Source organism: Lygodium microphyllum, chromosome 7 (genome assembly GCF_053477565.2).
Source record: "Lygodium microphyllum isolate KBCC chromosome 7, Lygodium_microphyllum_v1.1.10, whole genome shotgun sequence".
Taxonomy (NCBI): Eukaryota; Viridiplantae; Streptophyta; class Polypodiopsida; order Schizaeales; family Lygodiaceae; genus Lygodium; species Lygodium microphyllum.
The window spans coordinates 39577665-39584242 of NC_141141.1; the positions used below are offsets into that span (position 1 = coordinate 39577665).

The following is a 6578-nucleotide window of genomic DNA, read 5'->3' on the forward strand; positions in this document are numbered from 1 at the left end:
CGCTGTGTGATTGGAGTTGCAGACTGGGGAGCGTGAAGTGTTGTGAAGTCTTCGTAGTTCATGTGATGTTGATCGATAATATTTCTGGCCTTCAATGCATGAGCAATTTGACTCAAAACAGATCACCTAAAGTTTTGCTGTAATTCTTGAATGAGCACAACTATTAGTAGTGGGCAAAGATAAGTTCTGCTGCTGCGACTCTTGAATAAGCTGCATAATAATGTGACCCCAACTTATCTCTCTATGCACTTCCAGTAATGGTGGGAATTAGGTAGATCCTCTGGTTAATTAGAAGGACATCTGTCAATGTATGATGGCGTCACTCATCATCATCGAAATTAATGAGACATAACCGCCTGAATTTGTGCTTTGTTTCCAACAGTTATATTTGAGATGGTCCTCATCCATCAACTTCATCGAGTCTTCAAATACTCTTGAACAACATTTAGACCCTCTGTTCCTCACCAAAATCCTTGACAACTACACAAGAGCAGCCAACAACCTTTCGAGCCTTGCCTTCAGAATCAATCTTGCACAACCCTGCCCATTCACCAAGCTTTTTGGCACTCGGCACAGAGATCAAGTTCACGCTATCCTCTGAGTATAAAGCCTGCACAAGTTTACTGTAATCGGGTTGATTGCAATCTTGAGCAAGAACACACTGTCGTGCTGCATGCTTCTCAATTGCCTTTGCAGCCTCTTGAAGCCTGTCTCTAACATCTGGCTGCCAATTATACATCTCAAAAGCATGATTTCCTGGAATCGTAGCAAAGAATAAGAGGTTCCCAAAAGCTCTTCTCTCCTCTGGATCGACGGAACTGCCCCTAAAATTGCAAGACAGATGAACCTATTTCTATTCTCTGTTGCTCTTGATTCCAATTGGACTTGAAAAAAATCATGCAGAAAGTCCCTGCGTAATCGCCTCTGCCAGCTGAAGCAATTCAAGCTTCTTCAACTTAATAACACTTTTAGTTCAAATTCAGATATCTCGTGAAGAGTTAACAGCCTCCTTGAAATGATGAAACCGCACAGCTATGCTCCCTTCTATTTTCCACTTCTTTTGATTGGAAACCGTTTTTTTATCCTTTTTTTTTTCACCATCTTGTCTGTTCGATGATATATTAAGATGGAGGACCCAGGATCAGAGTACCTCCGCTTTTTGAACTTGTCAAATTTAGCCACTTGCGGACTATTTCCACCAAGATTTCTCGACTCATTGTCTGAATCAACTAAATATGGAAGCATGCGAAGTTCCCTTTCACAAAGGCTTATCAAGGCTAATGCTTTCGAGCATTGAAATAAAAATTGGCTGCGCAAGGAGGTGGTCAAGTTGGGAAGCTTTGGACATCATCAGAGAATTAACAACTTCACTGGAAATGGAAGGTAGTGCAGGAAGCTAAAGTAATGCAGCACAACGGTCTCGGAAGCTCTCAATCAACATTTCTTCAATTCCCATAGCTTGATCTCTTGAATCTTGATGTGATAGATAATTTAGGATTACATTTTGTGCTTGTGGCCTACAAGTAACTTCAAAATCTAACTCCTACAATAATAGCACCCATCATAAAAATCCTCCTATTGAGTTATCTGTCCTTAATAGGTACAAAAATGCCAAATGATCCATATGAAAGAAAAATCTCCCACCTAGAAGATGGTGTCAACATTTTTTAATTAAATAAACCATTCCCAAACATTCTCTTTTTGCCACCAAATAGTTATTCTCTTTGGATGAGAGTCTACAGCTTGTATAGCAAACATGTCAAATCCATCCTCCACCTTACTCTTGCATAAGCATGCTACCAACCACAACATCTAGGGCATCCACAAACACATGAAAGTGGATTCCCCAATCTAGTGGAAACATCAATACTACCTCAGATAGCTAAATTGAACTCTTTGTGATCCACATGTGCAATTGCATTCAATGGAATTGCTAGGTGTGCCAAAAGTTGGAAATGGCAACCATACTAGCAAATTTGGCCAAGAAAATGCACACACTCCTTGGGACTATTTTTTGTTAGAGCCTATCTCATGACAACAACCTTGTCTAGATTCACTGCACTACCCTCCTTTTAAATGATATGCCCCACCAATTTACCACTTTACATCTCAAGCACACATTTTAAAGAGATTCAAATAGAACGACTCTTCTGGATGCTTCTTAAAACATTTTTGTAAATGCTCCAAATCTTGTAAGCATGATCTAAACATAGACAAATCATCCAAAAAAACCCTGTAACACGTCCACTTGTTCGCTTGTAGGACACGTCTTAGCAGCCCATTGGGAAGGGAGTCTAGAAAGCGCTGCCCGGCACTCCCATGGAATATTATAGGGTTTGCGATCTAGGTCCTCCTGAGTCTGCCACGAAGCAGAAGCATTCTGACCATTCCCACTTAGGACCGTGAGTCATGGTTCTCCTAGTGGTCAAATTCCTAGAATGACAACTATCATTTCCTTCGAGAAAAGTTCCCGTCCAACCGAGACCACCCATCCGTAGGATGAACCCATGGCCACATCCACCACACTTTCCTTAGGGTTTCTTTAGTTGTCTAATTACCTACCACATTTAGTTTGACACGCAAAATACAGCTTCCTTAATTAGCCAATTAGTCACCGGTTCCTTCACGTAATCTTAGCACTGACATAGAAAAACAATGTCAAACAAGTTCATTTACAACAATTGATCTTATTTATCTTTGGAATACATCATATAATCCAGCCCATAAGTTAATGCATAATCCGCCCGAAGGGAATCCACAATTCGCCCGAAGGCAATCCATAATCCGCCTGAAGGCAATCCAGCAATCCACAGGGATTACTAATCCAAGATTCTGCCCGTAGACTAGTATGCGGGCCTTGAGATCCAATCCCGAGTCACATCGGCCTCTTATGCAGGACCTGGAAGGCAAGGGATTTACGGCCAGAGCCCCCCCTGACACCCAAGCATCATGTTGCTCCAAGTAGTGCCCAACGGAGAGATCTCTCATGGCAGGTTTGGTACACGTTCTCGGCGCGGCGGGGCTAACAACCCCCTTGGTTAGGGTCAGACAGACAATCGGGGGTAACTGATGCTGCCTCTCCCTCTAGGCCTTCAACCTGAAGTAATTATTTATTTTCCAGCCTTAGATTCTTTGAGCAAAGCAATACAAAGAGTGCTCCTAAACTGTACAAACACAATCAATCTAGTGGTCGTTTTATTTGGCCAACTGCTAAGGAGTGAATCCTTTTCTCTGAATGCATCCAACATTCGGTCCGGGATCAATTGCGACTTGGCAAGATCCCCAAGGGTTTGTTTGTTTGTGTACCCTTGTATCCTTGGGTTAGGGTTGTACCCTGTTAACCTAAATTAACCAACACCTTAGGTTTCTTAAAATAAGACAGTAAATCCTGACGACTTTGTCGCTCTAACTTGATTTGTCAATTACTCGTTACCTTAACTTGGCATTTTAGTAGCAAGATGACTACTCATGCTTTTTCAAGTTAGACTTGTGCTAGAACCTGCCAATCTTATTCTAAGGAGTGGCAACTCCACTTTGTGATTTAACACAACACCATGCAACATTGCAATCTTGTTGTGCATAGGAGTCGCAACTAACTTGTGGGTTCAAATCTCCCATCAATGATGTTCCTTGGTTAAGAAGTATGTTTAGTCAAGATGTAGGGTTGGGGTGTCTTCTTACCAAACCCAATCCCTAACCTTACAAGGTCACCACGCTTGGTCCTAGGGATTCTAAACTCAATCGGAAGTTTAGTATTAGGGCGATCGATCCTTAGGGTAAAACCCTAGATCATTAGTGTATGGGCATCAAATTAACCCAAACATCCCGTGAATGTGCATAGGACCTTCGGGTTTGAAGGTCTCAACTTGGCGACCAAGTGCGATACTAGGAAGAATTTTCAACGTGCTAAACCTTAGCTAGCACTTTGAGGTGTTTGTTGTACTAACTAGTTATGCTTATATGAATCCCTTGAGGGTTATACCCTTACAAGTGATCTAACCAAATCAGTCTACTTTTCTTGCGACAAGAAGCGATCTCTTCTTAGAGATGCTAAATTTGTTCTAAAGGTGTAAATCGTAGCAAGACATCACATTACATGCAAATATGCGATTCATTACCTCTATGCGCTATAAGGTTTGCAATAACCCTTTCTTTTCTTGCTAAAGTCATGACGAATGATAATTTGGAGAATAACTTACATAAAACCTACAAAGATTTACATTAAGGAACTATGCCTACAACCTTTTGTTTAATGCAATTGAATTTCACGCTTTGTTATGACATGCAACCTTTTCTAGATGCAACTTCGTTGAATGAAGTGCATGCATGACGAATATGTAACATGCAACCTTTTCTAGATACAACTTCACTAAATGAAGGTCATGCATGACGAATATTATAAGGTTAATGTTGACTTAATCCATTCTATAAGCATCTTCGCATGCAACATGCAAGTTCATGATTTCCTTTTCATACCATGCAAGACCTTGGACAACATTCTAACGAATGTTTAACGAATATCTCTTACGAATCATATCTAGGAAATCATGGCCTGGATGCATTATGTGCTTGTTCTTTCATGTAAGGAAGACAAGGGTGAATTTAAACAAATTTTCATGCAATATGCAATTGGGATTGTCATTTTGGAAATGCAAGCAAGAGCAATATGCAATTTAAAACTTGTAAGATAAATGCGTAATTTTGTATTCATAACTTCCACATGAAATTTAAGCATGCCCAATGCGGAATTAAACTTCCAAGAACCTGGGTTTGAGGACGTGCGGCGATGTCCACGTGTAAGCTTGGGTTTGAGACTTCTACGCGTGCACCTTGCAACTTTGGCTTTGGAGCCATCGTTGATGACTTGAACTCCACGATTTGTTCTCGCTTTTACACGATATCCGAACTCCCTCCAAGCTTGGCAACCCAGCCTCAAGATCTGTCTACTCCCTCTTGCGCAGGAAATTCCTTCACAAAACACAGTTTTAAGAAACTGAGAAGGCTCGTTGAAACCGGGCTTATTGGAGCCCAACCTTAGAAGCTTTTAAAGAAGCTTATAAAAGCTTCTGTTGTCAAAACGTGACGGGGAGGAAATGATTGGGGAGGAAGGGTGACGGCGTCGATTGAAGGAGGTGAGGATGAAGATGATGATGACGGTGTTGAGGGCTGCAGCCTGGCGCAAGGCGGCAATGGCGAATGGCGGGTCGGCGTCGATCTAGAGCAACATGTCAGTCTCCCTTCGTTCCTTCCTCCCCCCAATGCCTAAGGGGGAGGTTATATAGCCATTGAGGGGGGGAGGGGGAGACTCCACACACGTGGAGCTTTCATGTCTTCTCCCTTCTCCCCATGCACTCCACCACTACGCCTTCTTCTCCCATTCCCTCTCCCCTTGCCATGCATCGGCGGAGGGGAGGGATAATTAAAAAATTTTGCCTTAATCTTACCCATTATTCAATTTTCCCTTTTTTTCTAGAAGGGTGTTCTCATGCGGCTTTGTGGTCTTCAAGCCGCGGTCCCTTATGCACCGTGCAGGCAGAGTTTATTAACGCGTGAAGGTGGGGTATTTAGCCTAGGGTACTTCTAGTCGTGGGGAGAATATTTTAAGCTGCTTTTGTGCAAGCGTGTAAAGGTAAAAATTCATTAGTATTTCCTGTAGAAATATTACATTCTCTCCCTCTCAGAGGAATCGAGATGTCCTCATCTCGAGAAGAACTGGGGGTATTGTTGATTGAGAGTACTTTCATCCATCCAAGTGGCATCCTCCTTGGGATAATCTTTCCACTGGACGAGACATTCTCTCAAGGTTCTGGATATCAATTGTCTCTCCCTAACATCTAAGATCATGTCAGGCCATAGCTCAAGGACTCCTTGGCTAGGCATTACAACTTATTGATCATCAAGTACGTGACCAGGATTAGGTATATACTTCTTCAGTAGACTGATATGAAATACATTATGAACCTTTAGGTTCTCAGGGAGTTGAAGTCTATAAGCATTAGGCCTTAGGCACTTGAGAATCTTGTAGGGTCCACAATACCTTAGACTTAGCTTCTTGCATTCACCGAAGGATAGGAAACTCTTCTTTGGGCGTACACAAATGAAGACCATATCTCCTTCAGCGAAGGATCTATCTTGACGTTTCAAATCCGCGTATGCCTTTTGTCTATCCTTGGTGGCTTGGATGTCCTATCTTATTGACTTCATTTGGTCGTCCATATCTTCCAGCATCTGCTTTGAAGCTTCAACTCTTAGGGTTGGTCCGAGAAGTTTAAAGGAATTCGACAATTGTGCCTATATAATGCTTGAAAAGGGGTCATCTGAATGCTTTGTTGGTAGGAAGCATTGTAGGGAAACTCAAACAATGGCAAGTATTGAATCCACTTTTTTGGTTCACGGCAGCAGTGTGCCCTTAGCATATCCTCGATGACTTGGTTGACTTGCTCCATTTGATCATCGGTTTGAGGATGGTAAGCTATACTAAAATAGAGTTAGTCCCAATGGCTTCAAAGATAGCTCTCCAAAAGTGTGATGTGAAGAGAAAATCATGATCACTAATGATTCTTCTGGGTACCCATGCA

At 42.0% G+C, this 6578-nt stretch overlaps 1 pseudogene; it reads right to left on the reverse strand.

Moving 5' to 3' along the window:
• Positions 1-405: 405 nt before the first annotated feature.
• On the reverse strand, positions 406-739 carry LOC148033371 (small ribosomal subunit protein eS12 pseudogene; annotated as a pseudogene).
• Positions 740-6578: the final 5839 nt, after the last annotated feature.